This window comes from Lytechinus variegatus, chromosome 6 (assembly GCF_018143015.1).
Source record: "Lytechinus variegatus isolate NC3 chromosome 6, Lvar_3.0, whole genome shotgun sequence".
NCBI classification, from domain to species: Eukaryota; Metazoa; Echinodermata; class Echinoidea; order Temnopleuroida; family Toxopneustidae; genus Lytechinus; species Lytechinus variegatus.
In genome coordinates this window covers 44,889,041-44,909,582 of record NC_054745.1, presented here as the reverse complement: position 1 = coordinate 44,909,582, position 20,542 = coordinate 44,889,041, and the positions used below count along the sequence as shown (strand labels likewise).

General features: G+C 37.7%; 1 long non-coding RNA gene across 1 annotated transcript; it reads left to right on the top strand.

The window, feature by feature from the left end:
- The first annotated feature begins 312 nt into the window (after positions 1-312).
- On the top strand, positions 313-1,199 carry LOC121416685. The gene is made up of 3 exons (XR_005970239.1): positions 313-524; positions 757-845; positions 1,162-1,199. It is a non-coding gene; the product is annotated as an uncharacterized LOC121416685 (long non-coding RNA).
- The last annotated feature ends 19,343 nt before the right edge of the window (positions 1,200-20,542 follow it).

The following is a 20,542-nucleotide window of genomic DNA, read 5'->3' as shown; positions in this document are numbered from 1 at the left end:
ATGCATTAAAACAGACCTGCCTTAAATGTAGGACTATATGATTATTTTGTCTAGTATTTTTTTTAATAAAGTAATAATGGCAAAAGGATTAATTTTTTACTGGATGACTGCCAGTGGCGTAGCTAGTATTTTTTTATCTGGGGGCAGATCCGACTTTGCCAATAGGGGACAGGGCCCGAAATCATCTTCATGCAAGGCGGGAATTTCATACTCCAAAATCGGGAGTACCAACGATCGATATGTTGTAATGTGAAATTGGCTACCCCTATTGGGTTGTATCAGGCTATTTAAATTTCAAAGTGTATGCAGGTATGCATTGAAGCATCCCTGGATATACTTGGCTGGGTTGATCTCTTGACCAATCAAGAGTCAGTTGGGGGTAGCAATAATGTACCCCCAATAGGTATAGGAGGCTTTCTTTTCAAGCCAGCTAGAGCACAAATTTGGCGGGAAGAGGGCAGAAGAGATTGAGCTTTTGAAGAAGAAGGTTGTCTTCCCCCGTGTCAGTTTGAGTCAAAGTACAAGTGAGTTAATTATTATTGTTATTATACTACTGTATACTTGTAAACTTTGTGTAATCATGTATTTTACTCCTACTAAATAATTATTGATGCCTACTGGATGATTTTATATGTAAACTGACATATTTTATGCCTCTGAAGTTAAGATTTTTATAAATGTTTTTACATTAATGTAACCCACTTACCATCAGATCCATTTCATGATGTTGATTGTTTGTTTTATTTTTCCCTTTAGCTCAACCTCGCTATAGAGGATGTTTGCATCTACACTGTAGGCCTAATTACCAGAGTAGAGTAACCTAGAGATATTGAGAGTAGTGGGCGGTGAGTTATTTTAATTGGATCGTATTGCAATAAAACATGTCTTTTATTGTGTAATATTCAGGAATTGTTTCTTTTGCATTTTTATCCAAACTGCAGTTTAGTTATAGATGATATAAATGTATATTTTTATCAAACCTCATGTGTGAAGCAAGAATAAAGAAATGTCATATTGAGACTTATAATCATCATATTGTGTAAACTATTTATTGAAATAATTGTAAGTTATCACATGGAATAAATGTTGTACATGGGCCATATGATGTTATTTTATCAATATATATTTACATTGTATTTTTATTATTCTTTGTCTCTGCAGCGAGGCTGTTTTTCGTAGAATAAAACACCTGAACTACTACAAACCAGTCTGAGCTTTGCTTTCTTTCAACGATCGATACAAGCAAAATATTGCTTGGGTCGAGGCCCCACGTGCAATGGTGCGAATAAAACCAAGAAGTCGATTGGCACGAGATACGATTGAATCAACGTGTAGATTCCATCGGAGATCTGATGATATGGTTACCCCAAGATACTTGTAAGAGGATGTCTCTGCCAATGGAACATCATTGAGAGTGTAGTCTGGATATTCATCATGTTTTCTCTTCCGAGTAATGTGCATCACTTTGGTTTTTGTCGCATTCAAAGTCATTGCTTGGATGAGCACCAATCATAAACTCGGTCTACATCTGTTTGTAGAACTACCTCATCACGGGAAGAGTGAATTGTTCTATAAAGGAGAATGTCATCTGCAAAGAGGACTATGTTGGATTGTATAGAAAAAGCCACGTTGTTCACAAAAATGTTAAACAGACAAGGGCCAATTACGCTTCCCTGGGGTACCCCAGATGAGACCTTACTCCAAGAAGAGAACGTACCCTGGTAGAGACATCTTTGTTCACGATGAGTAAGGAATGACTTAATCCACTTCCAAGCAATTTTCCGAATGTTGTAGTTCTTTGCTAAGGTGTTCAAAAGAGCTGAATGTGGCATCTTATCAAATGCCTTAGACATATCGCAGAATACTGCATCTATGCGAGGGGCTCTGAGCTTATCTAACGTAGAACACCATAGTACGGGAGCCAGGAGGGGTCAGCATAGCTGAAAAGGTAGACAATTTTCATGTTAATGAAGCTATTCCCCATATCACACAATGCAATGAATGGGGCGTCTGCCGTGTCCTAAGTGGTGGGTGTGGCCGTGGGGGCCCTTAAAAGAGGGCCAAAAATTGAGCTAGATCAGCTGGAAAGGTAACCACTTAAAACCAACAGGAAAATGTTCGGCATAGTTCACTTGTACATGAATGACACTTAACTGACACTTTAAGTGGTGGGGCGCCCCCGGCAGACGCCCCAAAACCCCGCCCCCTCCCAAATTTAGCTAGATCAGCTGGCAAGGTAACCACCTGAAACCAACAGGAAAATGTTAGGAACAGTTCACTTGTACATGAATGACACTTAACTGACACTTTAAGTGGTGGGGCACCCCCGGCAGACGCCCCCAATTGGGGGCCCCAAATTGAGCTAGATCAGCTGGAGAGGTAACCACTTAAAACCAACAGGAAAATGTTCGGCATAGTTCACTTGTACATGAATGACACTTAACTGACACTTTAAGTGGTGGGGGGCCCCGGCAGACGCCCCCAAAACCCCGCCCCCTCCCAAATTTAGCTAGATCAGCTGGCAAGGTAACCACCTGAAACCAACAGGAAAATGTTCGGAACAGTACACTTGTACATGAATGACACTTAACTGACACTTTAAGTAGTCGGGCACCCCCCCCCCCCTCGGCAGACTCCCCCAATGTGGGGCGTCCAAATTTGACTAGAACGCTGGAATGAAATCCTTACTTTTCCTATCCTTTTCTTTTTGTTCTTACTTGTAGAACCCTTCAATCTGTGTGCTAGTGAAATGATGGTGGGATCCGGGGCCGGACCTCTTGTTACCTCTTTATATAAAGCCATTTTAAACCTTATAGAAAAAATCCCAGGTATACCATTAACGCAACACATTACTTCAACGCAGTGGCGTAATAAACCAAATATTTTGAGGTGGCACATATAGCAAATATGGGAAATTGTTGCCAATGGCCAATTGAAATGAAATTCTAATTATGCGATAGTTTTTTTTACATTATATATAAAAATTATTTATTATATATCATAATTATTTCATTTTTCCCCGATTAATTTCCTGTCCTTGTCATCTTTATTTTCTTCCAACCTTGGCTGTGGAACCAAGCCCCGCACCCCATATACGTCAGTGCTTCAACATAGAACTCAATGCAGGAAGGTCCATACAGGGGCCCCGTTATAGGGCCCTTTGGAGGTTACAGATCTCCATCTGTAACTTCCAAAGGGTAACCTCCAGACCTCATACAGCCTCTGCTGCATGAGGTCTGGGGCAAAGTCCCGAGTAGCTTTTGAGATTGAAGACATTAAGAAACTTTTTACGGTAACTCTTGCCTGCGTAAGGCTTTACTTAATAGGTAAGGATATATTACATTATATAGGAGGATGTGTCTAGACCTTTAGCCTTGGACTTTATTTGTCCAGGGCTCTGTAACACAAAGATTAGCGATTAATCGCTAATTTGAAAGAACAATTCTGATCGGTTCCTATCAGTCTGAGGAGCAAAACAGGCGCGGATCCAGGAGGGGGCCGAGCCGGTCCCCCTACTTTTTGACAACCTGCAGAAAAAAGTGTACTCTCTAACTTGATAGAAACTACGATAAACAGAAATAAATAAAGTATATAAGAAAGAGGTATTATACCATGATGTGTAATTTACAGCCTCGTGACGGCCGGCCCGACCCCGAAAGAAAACAAGAAAAGGGTGAGGGGAAGAATTGGAAAATAGACTTTATATAAAAATTTTCGTTCGCGCTTCGCGCTTGCATTGCCTGTGTAATGAATCCCTTTCAATAGGATTAAAAGATACTTAATATATCCAGTTCTGAAATCAATATGCACACAATATTTTAGCGCACACATCAAGCTTTCCTTTGTTTGATTTACAAATTATTATAACAAATGCGCGCTCGCATTGTTTGATTTGTGAGATACCTATCCTCTTAAAATTCTTTCCAAAATTTGTCAAAATGCTCCTTTATCATGTCAGTATATCGAAAAATTAAGCTTGTTCTTTATGTAAATAAAAATGCGCTGAGACTGTTCAGTTTTCAGGTCAAAATATCACAAAATTTTGAGCTCGCGCTTTGAACTCTCATTATTTAATTGGTGATACTTGTATCCTCTTCATCAATTACTAAAAACTGTCCTAATTGAGTCCCTTTTCACGTTACTATAATAAACTTTCGGCTCGCGCTTCGCGTCCGCATTGTTTAGGTGGATACTTATCTTAGTTCATGATTATAAAAAATGATCAGAATCTTCAGTTCTAAGGACATAAAATATCAAAGAATTTTAGCTCGCGCTTCATGCTCGCAAAGACCACATGAGATACCCTGTATTGTTTATATATAAAATCTAACATATACTTAAAACTTCAGTCCTTTGTTAGGACTACTCCCTTTAAATCCAACCAAAAAAATCAGATTATTGCGGCCAATTGAGAAAAATGTTGATGGAAATATTTTTCAGCCCCCCCCCCCCCCCCCCCCCTATTGGCGAAAGCTGGATCCGCCCCTGCAAAATGCGCATGCAACGATGATCTAGATAGGCCATTTCATTTAGCGATTAATCGCTAGCCTTTGTGTTACAAGGCCCTGGTTTCGACCATTACTGCATTAAATTGATGAAGTTCATAATAGACTTCATACACAATAATATCACTTATATGGCATACATTTTTCTTCCCGTTCTTTGTTTTTAATCCTCCGCAGACCGGTCTTGTTTTTAAGTCTGTTTTTTTTTCTTGTCCCTTTTCTTCATTTTCAAATTTAGCTTTTGGCTCATTCCATTTAACCTTCGTTTCCGCTTTTTTTTCCTCTTTCTTTTTCTTTCATGTTCAATTTGTCATTTATTTGACTTTTTTACCAAACATGGTCAGCCTAGTAGTATTTCACGATGATTTATTTTTTCTCATGAGTTTTTCTTTCCCTTTCCCAAATTTCATTTTGTTTTCCCTGTTTTATGTTCTTCTTTCCCTTTTCTCCCCTTCCTCTTTTCCCCTTTTCTTTCACTTTCCTCCCTTTTTATTCCTTTTCTTTTCTTTTCCCTTTTCTCTTCCTCCTTTTTTTTCTCCCAGTGAAATCCGCCGGGGGGGGGGGGCAACCTGCTCCCATCTGCCCGGTTACGAGACTGGAGAAATTGCCTTGCTAACTACAAACAAATAAGGATGTGTGTGTGAGGGTGTGAATGTATCAACAGTAACATGTTTACTGGTGTGTAATGCAATAACACAAGAAGATTCATGGATTGCTTTTGGTTCTTTATCTTCATGCATTTTCATTCTGAAATCGACTGGACTAATTTTTTAGTTCATATAATCGTTTCATAATTGTATCATTTTCTTCATTACATTACTTACGATTTTATGTACATGTAAGTCATTTTTTTCTTCTTTTTTTTGTTTTCAGCTATTTCTCTTATCTGATGTTGATACTGAATGTACAGTAGTACATAAAAAGAGCTGAACCTGGCTCATCCACAGCAAACATGTACCATACAAATTTTGGTTATGATCACCGATACGTTCGGGGCATTTTACGGAGAGAGAAAAAAACCCACTGGTGCCAATAATAACTATTAATGATAGCGAGTATACACCTGAAAAATTTGTAATCGTGGTAATGATGATTCAAACTGCCACGGTATTCACAAATTATCTGTAAATAATTTTTATTAACCCTAATGTTGCAGATTTATCACATTACTTCAACATTCTCAGGCAAAGTATTGTTGGAATTGAATTCTTTGTCTACCATATGAGGCTAACTAAAACTATTAGTTTTGTGTTTGTTGAATTTACATTGTAAGGATGTTCCACAATTAAAGTAAAATCCATGTCATTTTTACATAACTTTACACAGAGATAATGTAACACCTGGATATTCTAAATATGCAAAATATTATGTGGGTCAATGTGCTTGATTTTCTGCTATAGAGCTTCAAACTTCACCCAAATTGATGTTTTTAAAAACTGCGCATTTAAAAAAAATTGCCTTTTTCGACTTCCCGCAATAAATACAATCAGTTTAAACCTCTATTACTCAGTAAAAATCTATGAAAATTTCATCAAATTTTGAAACATAGTTAATAATTGTATGCTCAAGATGTAGAATCTATTCATATTGCTGTTTGGTTGCTCTTTGAAATCTAAACAGCACTGTCAGTTCTTTAAAATTATGTGAAAGATACCAAAACCCAGTCTGTGAGACTGAGATTTCAATAACAAACTTGAGAAATACAATAAATGCTGCACTTTATTCAAAACCCATGTCATTTTCACAAAACTTTGAATTTGTAGAGGAAATCATATACCTAAGAGGTGCACATTAAAAGATAGGGGTTCATGTGCTTGTTTTCAAACTGTCAGCGCTTTTATTAGAGCAAAATTTAAAACTACAAAAAGACGCCAAATGCTTTGTATCTGTGTGAGTAAAAATTTGAAACCACTCTACCATTTATTCAAACTTGTGGTAATATTCATTATTCTTTCCAGCACTACAGAGTAAAGTTTTCTGAATTTGTAGAAGTATTTTAGGAATTGGTCTATGGAGTAATTCCAGTTTATATTATTTATTAGCTTCATAAAATAAAACATTGGATTTGTTAGTTAGAGTGCTTAGTAAATAAATCGGCTCATACCTGCAGCTGATTAATCACCTGTCCATCCATTGTGACGTCAGTGCGCAGAGTGTAAAATATGCGCAAATCAAGATGCGCACAAACATAACTGTGGAAAGTCCTTATAAATTGTATTTTCGTAGCTCAGAAAATTAGATATGTTCCTACTGTTTTCTAATGCAAGGCAATATGTTTTATCAGAAAAATTAAATGTTTGACTTTTCTACTTCTTCAAGGTCATGTTAAATTTCTGCTTTATTCCCATTCATTTTTGTTTGCATTGAAGCAATCAACACATGACTTTGGAGGTGTGAGGGTTATTTTCTATTATTTTTCTGGTTTTCTCTTATGTTCCGTTTCTCCTTTTCCATTCGTAATCTCTTTCTCATTTTCCCCTTCCCATTCCCTTCCTTTTCCTAGTCCTCTTTTAACTATCATATTTTTTTAAAAATTCTAATTCATACTCATTCATTGAATTATTAAGTTATGATACAATGAATACGTATTCATTCATTTTTCATAAAACATTTGAGCAAGTAGCATAGGTGTCCTCGTATTTGATAGTGGAGATGAGTACATGATGGGAAACATGGCATGGATAAAACGAAATTAAAGTAAAACATCAAATTCATCTTAATCTACTACCTCCAGCTCCTCTACAGCTGATGTAGAATATTTTCTAATTGGTTTCATGTTGTTAATAAACTTTCCAGCTGATCTAGCTCAATCTCAGGGGGGGGGGCGGGATTTGGGGGCATCTCCCGGGCTCCCCACCACTCAAAATGTCAGTTGAAGGGATGCTCCGTGTTGAAAATATTTACATAAATAAAAATAATTCACAGAGTACAGTGCTGAAAATTTCAACAAAATCAGATAACAAATAACTAAGTTATAGAATTTTAAAGTTTAGCAATATTTTGTAAAAATAGTTATATGCACACCATCATGAATATTCATTAGTTGGGCTGATGATGTCACGTCCTCACTTTTCTTTTTATTATGTTATTACATGACATATGTATATCTCCTTTATAATGAAATGAGTTGCAGCAATGAATATAAGATGCCTTAAATCAGTCGTCAATCAAACTTTTTCTAAGTTCTTGGTAGAAAAAATTAAATAAACCTAATTTCATATAATAACATATAATAGAACAAGGGGGATATTAAATCATCGATTTACTAATTTAATATTCATGAACACATGCCTGAAACTGTTTCACCGGAATGCTAATCTTTAATATGCCATTCGTTGTTATTCCTTGTAAGATTTTTATCAAATCTTCAGTGTTTTGCTTGCTTGATTTTTCTTTATCAATAAATCATATTATTTTCAGCCTGGAGCATGTCATTCATGTAACTCTGAATCATGCCAAACATTTTCCTGTTGGTTCCATGTGGTTACCTTTCCAGCTAATCTAGCGCAACATGGGGGGGGGGCGTCTGCCGGGGGTGCACCACCACTTAAAGTATCAGTTATAGTGTCATTCATGTACAAGTGAACTATGCCAAACAATTTCCAGTTGGTTTCAAGTGGTGACCTTTCCAGCTGATCTAGCTAAATTTGGGAGGGGGCGGGGTTTTAGGGGCGTCTGCCGGGGGCGCCCCACCACTTAAAGTGTCAGTTAAGTGTCATTCATGTACAAGTGAACTGTTCCTAACATTTTCCTGTTGGTTTCAGGTGGTTACCTTGCCAGCTGATCTAGCTAAATTTGGGAGGGGGCGGGGTTTTGGGGGCGTCTGCCGGGGGCACCCCACCACTTAAAGTGTCAGTTAAGTGTCATTCATGTACAAGTGAACTGTTCCGAACATTTTCCTGTTGGTTTCAAGTGGTTACCTTTCCAGCTGATCTAGCTCAATTTGGGGCCCCCGATTGGGGGCGTCTGCCGGGGGTGCCCCACCACTTAAAGTGTCAGTTAAGTGTCATTCATGTACAAGTGAACTATGCCGAATATTTTCCTGTTGGTTTCAGGTGGTTACCTTTCCAGCTGAGCTAGCTCATTTTTTGGCCCTCTTTTAAGGGCCCCCACGGCCACACCCACCACTTAGGACACTGCAGACGCCCCATTCATTGCATTGTGTGATACAGGAAATCATGTCATAATCATGAAAATTGTCTACCTTTTCAGCTATGCTGACCCCTCCTGGATCCTGCTCTACCAGTCATGAAGAACGTCGCTCAGTTGTGTAACACAACTCCTTCCTCTTATGAATCCATGTTGATTTACATTCCACATTGCAAATCGATCCATGTGTGAGCGAATCTCAGATGTTACTAATCGTTCTAATACTTTGCAGAGAACAGAAGTTAAAGCAACAGGTCTGTAATTGACTACAAGACCTCGGTCACCCTGTTTGTAGACTGGTGTTATGTTTGCCTTTTTCCAGATATCAGGTACAATCTCGGTGGAGAGCGACGAATTGAAGAGGAAGAAGAGTGGATACACAATTTCATAAGCGGTGTGACTTGAACAGATGAGATAAAATGCCTGCAGTTTGTGAAGACTAAGTCTGTGGTTGAGCCTACCATAGGATTGTTGACATCGGTAGGACGAGTAGGTGCCGATACCAGCTGAACCAAGCCACATTGCATTGCATTGTGATATCTTCCAAACACGCATGGTGATTTGTAAGATTGGTTCCCGGGGTCAAGTCAATGTTGAAATCTCCAAACGAGGAGGCATCCATCAAAATGGTTGATATCCACCAAGTCAAGAGATTCTTTAATCTTGTCCCAATTTGACACAGGAGCCGATGGTGGTCTATACAGAACTCCGACTCTTGTGAATTTTGAAAATTGTCATTTTTGATTACTCATACATGACTCAACTGATCAAAATCATCCTTTTTCAGGAGTTGCGTAATGAGTGTAGAAATCTACCTAAGAAATATTACATCTCAAAATTATTCCGTTCGAAAATTACAGCATTCTGAATTACTTTTTTGCTGTGTATATTTTATATATATGCTTAAAATGCACGTAGGCCACACTGCATAAGTTAAAAAAAATGTATTACAGCAAATTAACGTTTGACTTCGATCATATTTCTGTTGAGACGTTAGTCTTGCATGTTATAATTTGAAAGGTAAAAATCAGGCTTGATTGTACTTACATTATGATCAAAGAATCGAAAATTATCAAACCAATGTGGATATTATATATATTTATTTACTGAATATTGGAAAACATCATAAATGAATTTGTTAGATGCTTATTCATTTATGCCATATCTGCAAGTGTGACTGAAAGTAAATCGCTTTCCAGATTTTAATAAAATGAGATTTTTTGAGAACTAAAACAGTTTGTCAGCGGTAGAATGCATCCCAGATGAAAAACTACTAAAGATATGCCAAACTTTACGCAAATAGTCCAAACCATTTCAATATTTAATGATCATTGACAGTTTACCTTTTTACTTTATTGTTTACAAATAAATAATTTATAATCGTTTTTATATTTTTTGCCCTAGAAATCAAGTTTTGTTTCAGGGTCCATACCTGTTTCTTAAAAGCAGCATTGCTACAGTTGTGCCGAAATTTACGCAGGAGGTTGCGACCATTTCAACATTTACTGACCAGTTACCGTTTTACCTTTTTGTTAGAGTATCGAAAAATCATTTGTTCTTGTTTTTATGATTTTTTTATCCTTTAAAAAGATATTTTTGTTTCATGGCTCATCCAGGTTTTCTAAAAGCAGAATCTCCGGAGATGGCCGTTTTTTAAATACGTAGTTGAATGATATCTAATAGAAATTTAAGCAAAAATTTACAATATGCTTTCTACAATATAAAAAAAATGAAATTGTCAATTGATTTGAGCTGAGATAAAGTGAATTACAGATTTTATCTTCTTTTATATTAAATCTAGGGAGGTCCATACAAATTCTTAAAAAATACAATTCGTACGCGCGCGCGTGAGTAGCCTTAATAGGGTTTTGAATCTACGGCTTCCCGTTTACCGAGCTGAACCACTGTGCCACCATGCCCGATATCGGCCTACTTTCCATTTCCCAGTTTCTTGTTTGTTTTATATCATTCCCCGCTCTTCAAGCAAGCGAAACATGTAATTCTCCTTTTAAAAATTCACATGCCCCCTGAGCTTCTGTAATAGGAACACATATAAACAACCATATGTCCATCTACATACACCCAAAGCCCCCACACACGCACACACAAACATACAACACAATCTCTCCATTGTACATACTTTCTCCTTTTCTTCATCTCTCTCTTCTCCTCTCTGTCCTCAATATATCTTTCCTTCTTGTGGACTTCCTCCTGACCTCGCACGTACACATATATTCATGCGTGCACAGACACATACGTACTTATACTTTATTTTTTCTACCAAGCCATCCCTTTATTAATAAAAATAATGTGCAACATTTATAGATCTCTTAATACGAAAGTTTCTATGTACTCCCTACTATTATCCCGAGCTTTAGCAAGGCTACTGTGATCGGGTGCTAAAGCATTCGAGGAATGACTTCAAACAGGGAATTATTTTAATACACCTGGTGGCAAACGTAGACAAATGCGTTGCCAAAGGATGGGAGTCCTGCGGTGGGATTCGATCACGAAACTTGTGGTTCAAAGTCCGGAGACTGAGCCACAATACCTCTAATTTTTTTTATACCTTACTACACTTAATTTTACGTTCATCATTGTCATGAAACATCTAATTCTCTTTTCATTTTTAGAGGGCTTATTCGCAATTACTTAGAAGAAACAATCTTTTATCAAAAGCACTTCAATAAAGAAGAAATCAACCTTTGTCGAAAATCAGTGAATCAAAAATGACAGTGTTATCCTGGACTCTGGACAAACGACATCTTTGCAATTTTTTTCCTTCGGTTCAAATCTTCGGACGATCTGCTGTCCCAATAAAAAAATACTCTCAGCTCTCCATTTTCATTTGACTTTAATTTTCAAGGGAATTTGTGTGTTGTAGTATGGGTCTGCGTTGTGATTGCTAAAATAATATAAGGAGAAACACTCACACATACACATACCCATATACATTTTTTTTTTTTTTTAAACAATTTCACACCTAGTTACCAATAATGCATATAGCATTTCCATTTATTTGAAAGCAGGATAAAAGAGCATTGTAGATTAAATGCCTTGCTCACAGGCATAGGTGCCGCGGCCGGGGATCGAACCCCGGACTCTTTTATGTATAGCAAGGCGCCTTAGACCACTCGGCCACGGCACCTCCATCATACATACATCTAAAGCCTCTCGTACACACACACACACACACACACACCCTTCCTCTCTCCCATTCCCCCTTCCACTTATCTGTTCTCAATCGATATCTTTCCTTCTGTCGTACTCCTACCTCCCCTCACACACACACACCAATACACGCAAACACACTTTCAAATCATGCATATTTGTCTCTTAAGCTCTGTCTTTCTCTCTGTATGACCTGCGACAAGAATGACCATAACAGTACACCCTGTGGAGCCGGGATTTGTGCAAACAACGGAATTTGTGCAAACGCCCCCATCTGCACTTTCCCCTGTCTTTCTCTCTCTCTATAACCAGTGATATACAGTGCTCTTCCCCCTCCACCTCTCTCTCTCTCTCTCTCTGCACTTTACCCCTCTCTTCCCCTCCCATTTTCTTCTCTTCTTTCCCCCTTTCTCTCTTTCTTTTTTCTTCTCTTCTTTCTTCCCTCTTCCTCTTTCTCCTTTCTTCTCCTTTTCCCCTCTTCCTTCTCTTTTCACCCTCTTCCTCTTTTTTACTCCCCTCCCCTCCCTTTTCTTCTCGTTTATCCCCCTCTTCCTCTTTGTTCCCTTTCTTTCCCCTCTTCTTTTCCCTTTTTTTCTTCTTTTCTTTCCCCTCTTCCTCTTTTTTTATTCTCCCTCCCCCTCCCTTTTTCTTCTCTCCCTTCCCCCCCCCGGGGGGGGGGGCACTTACATTGACGAGTGGATACCATGCGCGACCAAAAAAAACACGTAAAAAGGATGTGATAAGGGTTTCAAAAACACAAAAATAATGAAAAAAGGGTATTTATTTCGCTAGGAAAATTACGTGTTTAGGGTCGAATTTGCGGGGATGATAAAACAAAATTAAAATGTTTTATAAAGGATGTCCTTTTTGCCCCAACACTACGTGTTTAGAGTCCGATTTGCGCGAGGTGTAGACATGGTAGAATGTGGGGTCGTACTAAACCAAGTAAGGTAAAGCCGACGACCGAATGCGACCCGTAACAATAAAACATTCCTGTACTTCTTTAGGAGTTCATTTCAGGAAATTTTGCCAAGAGTATCGTTTTGTTTCCAATACTTGTTAAGGGTAGGGTTTCACACGCCAATACTTGTTAAGGGGTACATTTTCGGAATATAGAAATTACGTGTTTAGGGTGATTTTCGAGACCCCCATGGTCGCGCATGGTATCCACTCGGGAATGGAAGTGCCCCCGGGCTTCCCCCTCTTCCTCTTTCTTTCCCCTCTTCTTCTCTTTTTTCTTTCCCTTCTTCTTTTCTTCCCCCACTTTTTTCTTCTCTTCTTTCCTCCATCTCCTTCCCCCTTTCTTTTCTTCTCTTCCTCCTTTTCTTTCATCTTTTTCTGTTCTTCCTTTCCCCCTCTTCACATCTCCCTTTTTTTCTCCTTTTCCTTTTCCCTTCTTTTTCCTTCTCTTTCTTTCCCCTTTTCCTCTCTCTTTTCCTTCCCTTCCTTCCCCCTGTTCCGTTTTTCTTCTTGTCTTTCCACCTTTCTTCTCTCCTTTTTCCCTCTTCTTCCTTTCCCTCTTCCTCTCTCTTTCCCCTCTTCTTTTCCCCCTTCTCATCTCTCTCTTTTCATTTGTTCTTTCCCCTTTTCCTCTCTTTTTTCTTCCCTTCTTCCTTTCTTCTTTTTCTTCTTTTCTTTCCCCTCTTCCCATTTTTTTTTCTTTGTTTCCCTCTCTCTTTTTTGTTTAGCCGAAGGGGGGGGGGCAAGGGGCCCTGCTCCAAACCATAAATTAGTTTTTTATGAAAAATTAAGTAAGACGGGCTCGTCGAAATTGAATATGTTTAAGTCCAAATGTAATTAGGTCTTTTTCATTAAAGATTGCAGCAAACACTGATTTCACGAGAAAGTCTGAAAAAAAGTTATCGTCAATATATATCTTTGAATCTCATCTTTATTTTGCTAATTTTTCAGAAATTTCACAATTTCTGTCAAAATCTTTGGACACACACACACACACACACATATATATATATATATACACATATATATTATTTATACAATGTGATATTAAGATAGTAATTACATTGGATTCTTTACGAACTTATTTTGAAGTCGTTAAATGATACACACAAAGAAAATTCACGAAAGTGATGATTATAGACAAATTATATATGAATGGAAAGGTCTTGTCTTTTTATACACAAATATGTCACTAAAAAGTCTTACAGATGTTGTGGAAATGCAAGAAATGAAATTAATAGAGACCCTTCTCAGCCCCCCCAGCCGCCCCCAGGCAGACATTCACGCGATCGAAAACAGTCGAGAATAATGACGTCACATGATCGACTACACACTATCTCTCTGTGCATAATACACTGATACACCCCCTTCCTGGTCTCTATTTTTCTTCGAATTTACCGTTTTCTTCATGTGTTGTGATATCCGATTTCGACATCTTCAGACTATAAGAGAACCAGAACTGTGTTACTTTGTCCATTTTTATTGAATTATGAACTGGAAAGACCGATTTTGTCCACTCGACAGTCTTCGTTGTGTTGCTCTGATTCCAAGCTGTACGGTCCCATTCACTTGCTGCCGATGCAGGTTACGCTGTTTGATCCAGTCAAAAGTCAAGGTAAGCACAGGCGCGCCGGAACACTTTCAGTTTTGGGGGGGCAAAATCCCGAAGCACAATATTTTTGACAGCGTGAGATACCGAAGCGATCGAGCGGGAGAGGGCGTGGGACCCCCCCCCCCGGAAAGGACTTTGTGTAAAAATGGAGTTTAAAAGTTACGTTTCTAAGAGAATTCAAAAATAAATTTCTTGAGAATTAAACATAGAATTCACTACGAAAGACTATACTCAGAGTTTATGAGAACCTATGAAATCTACCTGCAAAACGATCGCTTAATTCGGAATGTGGTTTTCGTGTCTGATCAATTAAATTACGTAATACGCTTATATTGACTCAAAATACCAGAAATTACATTTTTCATGCAATATCCTTTCAGAAATATTTATTTATGTACATTTACATACACGGACGACGCGAGAGAGCACAATTATCATAAGTTTCAAGGAGTGTATTAAGCAGAAGAAGCGTAACAACAGAAACAAAATACATTCTAATGAATGTCTTTTTAAATTCAAAATGGCGGCTGCTCTGACGTGGCAGACGACGATAAGCGCTTAAATAACCATTCTATTTAAATAATTTCTGACCTCAGCATTGGAGAGAGTCCCTGATTATCCATACATAGGCAAAACGTTTCATATTTTGTAACTGGAGGAAAAAGAAATATGACCTGCTTAATTATTGTCTAACAATTTAAAACTTTTCTGAAAATTTAAAACATTACTCGATTTATATATGTGTTTCCTTTGGCATGTTTTGTATGGCTGGGAAGCACTTTTGGATGACCCCTTCAAAATCATCTTTTTCTTTACATATTTTGTGGGGAAATGTGAACATAACTAGGAAATGATGAATATCAAATTCCTGGAAATATTCATTGGTAAATAATCATGAACTAACAAACTACGGCAGTTCATAATGTGCATTATGTAACATTATTTAGAAGAAAACAATTACATTCCAACAGCGGATGTGGTTGACGGTACACCATGTGGAGTTTTCGAGAAAAAAAAGTGGATAGAGGAAGAAGTGAAATTGATAGGAGGAAGTAGACAGTTGATAGTCGAGTAATGTTTTGTTCAAATGAGCGTAGTCCTGATAAAGACAGTAAACCAGAAAAGGTTGAAGAAGAGGCTTGATTAGTTGATAGATGAGAGGCTCCTGCTCTGCACTCCATTCGCCGAATCAAGCATCTTCTCATTTATCCAATAAGCAACTACTCAATCCTCTATAACTCTTTAAACTTTTCGGTTTTACAGCTATTTTCAGATTCCATATGTTGCTCGAGTAACTAGCGTTCACGCGCGTTGGTGATATCGGGGGGGGGGGGGGCGTTTCATGAAAGGACTTGTCGGACGTTTTATCCGAAAAGTCCCATTTCATCCGACAGTTACCATAGTAACAGTACCTCTCAGCCAATCAACATCAGAGAAAGATGTCAGATCTGACAACTTGTCGGATGAAAATGTTGATGAAACACTCCCCAGGTCCGGGGAGCGTTTCATGAAAGGACTTGTAGGACGTTTTATCCGACAGTTACTATGGTAACAATGCTTCTCAACCAATCAGAATACAGGAAAGTTGTCAGATCTTACAACTTGTCGGACGAAAATATTGATGAAACACCACCCCGGTCTGAGCGTTTCTGGGCGACCGCGCGTTTGTTAGCCGACACATCCAGCATGCAAATTTGCCATTCGGTTTTAGTATGAAATGTATTCATTAAGACCATTGAAAGACCATTGAAAGACTTAAAATTGGTGAGGTCTTACAGCGGTCTTCAAGATCAATGAAATTTGTCGTCTCTGTGGAATGGCTCAGAAAGACCCCTCAAAGAACTCTGAAAGACTGTTGGATATTTCTTGTCGTACTGGTCTTAGACTAGTCCTCTCGAGATCTTTCAATGGTCTTTCAGAGATTTTTTATGCAATAAGTGATCTTTCAGAATTCTTTCCATGGACTTTGCCTAGTCTTTTAATGGTCTTTCAATGATCTCTCCTGAGTCTTACATTGATCTCCGCAAAAATCTTGAGAGACTGCTGATAGATCAATGAAAGACTATGAAGACCTTTTGAAAGTTCATCGAAAGACCGCTGAAAGACTGCTGAAAGACCACTGAAAGACAATTTTCCTGTAAGACCGTTGTAAGACTGTTTTGAACGGTTTCAAAAAGTTTCGGAGCCCATGAAGACCACGAAGACCACTGAAAGATTGGCCAGGACTCGTGTAAGATCTCAAAGACCATTGTAGATTCATTGAGAGATCAAAGATCAACCAAAATTCATGGTCTTTCAAAGGTCTTTCAGCGGTCTTGTTCTCTGTGGAATGGGGGTTTATCACAAGATGGAAAAGGGGCTTATCAAAGGTATGTTTCACAGAGGGACATGTTCGTCAAAAGACGCAAGGCTTACTATGCTGTGTAATTGCCCCGTCAGGGGCGAAATTTTTTTCATTTTTGACAAAAGAAATGACAATTCTTAGGCAGAAAAGTGCCTTCATCGTTTACTTTTGTCCTTGAATAATATCATTTTTCTACTTTTAGGGGGGCACATTGGGGGGGGCAAAATCTCGTTTTGCCCCCCAAAAATTTTCTTTGGGGGGGCAAGTGCCCCCCCTGCCCCCCCCCGCTTCCGGCGCCCTTGGGTAAGCATGTTTGGAAACTGTAGTCTGTACTTGTTCTGACGATGCATTCATGTCAGATGACAGATACAGATCTGATATAATTTTAGAATCATGCATTTTGGCATGACTACTATTAAAATTAAAAAGTCTTTATTTTAGAAATAATGTTTTTGCACAATTCCAGCAGATTTTTCTTCACAAAGACTTCAGTCACATTTCTAAATAAACTGGTTAGGACTCAGGCAATTAAATTATTTAGGAGCACTGGCATGGACCATGGCTGAAAATATGCTGTTTCAGAGGAATGTTTGGCATTATCGTAGTTTTTGTCACCAGTCCATTCACTGCCGTTTATTTCGTCAACGGCGGTGATCCACTCCCATTGACTTTGTACACAACGAGCGCACAAACACCAAATTTCACGATAAGGCCGAATGTTTTCACGATAAGGCCAAATGTTTAAGTTTTTATTATACACATGTCTAGTACCCAATGCGTTTATGCTCAGGAGGGCCCTGTATTGTATACATCCAGATACACAGAATTATATCACCATAATGCCGATGTCATGAAGCAAGACAAATTTTCAGCACTGGTTACCCTGATCATGCTGATTCCTGGCCAAAACTAGAGTCTGGTGTTTCTTTCTGATTAGAGTGCTTCTACATATGAATTCGTAGTGCCTTCAACATAAAACAATGAAGATAAATGCACTCTTTGTAATGACACAGAGTACCGTACCTCAAGTGATTCACTACCGCTAAGCAGTAAGTAGAGTGGGGCCTACACAAACATCACTTGAGCGTTGAGGTAGAGCACCAGTGTTCTGACTGGAATTTTTCAGGTGTCTAAACCTACTATTATTTGTTGTTGACCGGGAATTACATGCCACCGCACGTCATCAATCATCAAGATAATGAAATTCATACTTTGATTTGATTATTTAAATTATTTCTTTATTTTTTCTCTCTTCTACACACAGATCTGCACACTTGCTGACTCTGGTGACTTCTGGTCTCTGCTCGCTACTTCAATCTGGGAGATTCCATCATGTCCTCTTACTGATTTGGATATAGCCATTTTTTCTTCACTCTTTCCAGGAGCTACGGTGCAAGTTTTGGACTGATAATGATGCAACAGAAAATTTATCTTTATCGATCTTGGAAACGATTTTGAGCACAGTTTTGGAGAGAACTAAAAAAATTGACTTGGACAGGAATACAGCTTGTCGAAAATAAGAACACACAACTTAAAACGAAAAAACAATTTTAATATTATTAGGGCATTTTGCAAGAAATTTTCTAATCAATCACACGTCCCAAATCAAGGGTAAGTCCTTTGATTAAAGACAAACATGTACATGTAGTTGAACTGCTATTGCAACTCGACCTTATTACGCTTGAATTTGAATTTAAGACTTACGCTTGATTTGCAATGGAATATAAGTTTCTTGCAGTGCCCCATATTTGTGTTTTGTTATCAGATATCTAACGTGCTGATTTTTCTCGAAAGGTATAATATATTTGTCCTTTTAAACGGTATTTGAATATGGGTACGCCTTTTATTTGTTTTCCACAATATTTATTGCATGTACATGTATGAACAGAAGTGAAATATTTATTGTGAAGCACTGAATGTTGTGTGCTGTTGTGTGATGGTTCATCATTTTTTTTGTTCTAAGACTGTAAGCCTGGTGGGTGTGAGGAAGTGGCCTGGATGAAAGAAAAGTGAACATGTGCCCAATTACAGATTTGCATATTTTAAGACAATTTTGTTTCTGGATAAATATTGCTATGCATTCCCTACATTAAGAGTAAAGGAGAAGTCCACACAATCAACAATTCATTTGAATTTAAAGAAAAATAAGATATTGCAGGAAATTTCATAAAAACTTTGATTCAAATTTATATAATTACTACTCTAACATTGAGAAATTTTGCCTAATTTATAAAACGATGATATGCTCATCTGTGTCGATGTGCAAATTACACTAACCGTTATGTCACACGCACTAAGTTCTTTTGTATTTTGTTGTTTGATATATTTACATGACATGTAGATTAGATATTTAATTTTCTATTTATTTTCTGAAAAATTTTCGGAGGGATTTTAATTCCTCCAAATAACATTTAGAGTTACAGTTCCGTAAATGTAACCTATTGTGTTCGGATGAAGAAATTCCTATACTCAAATCTGCAAAGAATTAAAAAACAAAATGCCACAAAAAAATTAGAAACGAATGTGATGTGAGTGACAACACTAATTTGCATATCATTGTTTTGTGACTGTTTTGAGTAAAAACAGCAAGGGAAATTACTCTATTCAAATAATTTTTAGTTGATGTGGACTTGACTTTTAACTCATCCTTTACCCCTCCCATCCCAAATAAGAGTAGAATCTAATCAAGAACTTGAAAATCAAAAGCAGCAATTAAATAAGATTTGATAAATACAGGTCTGAATGGGATTTCACAAGAAAAAAAAGCTGGGTAGGGACGAGAAGGAATAAAAAAAAATACCCAAATTAATCCGAGTTTTGAACCAGGGTCCTCGCACACGACAAAACGATAGCCAACACGTTTGGCCACAGACCATTCCCTACATTACGGTGGGCTTTTAAGATATATGAAACAAAGTCCGCTCGCCGCTGTGGGCTAATCATGTTTCGGCAATTCAACTGCAATTTCAATCATTTCGCGATGGATATTGCCATGTTATTTTGTGGTTCCTGACTTTGTTACGTAATGAAATTTCATAATTTTTTTTCAGTCGTGACGAAGAATGTCTATGCTTTATATTGATTATAATATCAATTTGTCGCAAGTGTGATTTCTAAGTGAAAATATGCTTTGTTTATTCAAATATATTTCTTGAAAAAAAAATCATTTTTTTGTAAGCTAAATATCTGTTACCAAAATACGTTAAATGTGCACTTTATTTCACTGTTCAGTAAATTCAAACTTTTATCTATATAACAAGACCAATCTTGTGAGGAATAAACAATTCTAAGAGCAAAAAACGCTGATTGGAAAGATCGTCTTCAATGGGCTGCTGTCAGCTCAGCTGCTCACGCTCATTGTGTGACGTCACTCAGCTGGAGCTCGCAAGAGGACCGATGGAAGGCAGAAATATGGCATGAAAATAAATCATTTTTGAGAGCTGATTTCTGCAAACTCTAATGACTATTTTGAAAAGTGAAGTTATATATCTGATTAGTAATACTTCCCCTTTACAATGATGACCACAAAAAGGCATTATAAAATACTTTGGATTCTTCGGGTGTCTACTTTAAGACAACTAGCATTTGCCTTTAATTCCATAGTTTTTAAGAATGATACGTTATGATGATTACTTACCCACCAACACTGTCGTTTACAATGTCTATGTATTTCATAAAAAACAATACATTTTTAGCGACAAAATGAATGATGTTGAATATCTCATTACGTAATGATAGTTTTCATACACAACCCTTTGACTAACCAATGACGTTTGAATTATTGTTTTCATTTGATTTTCA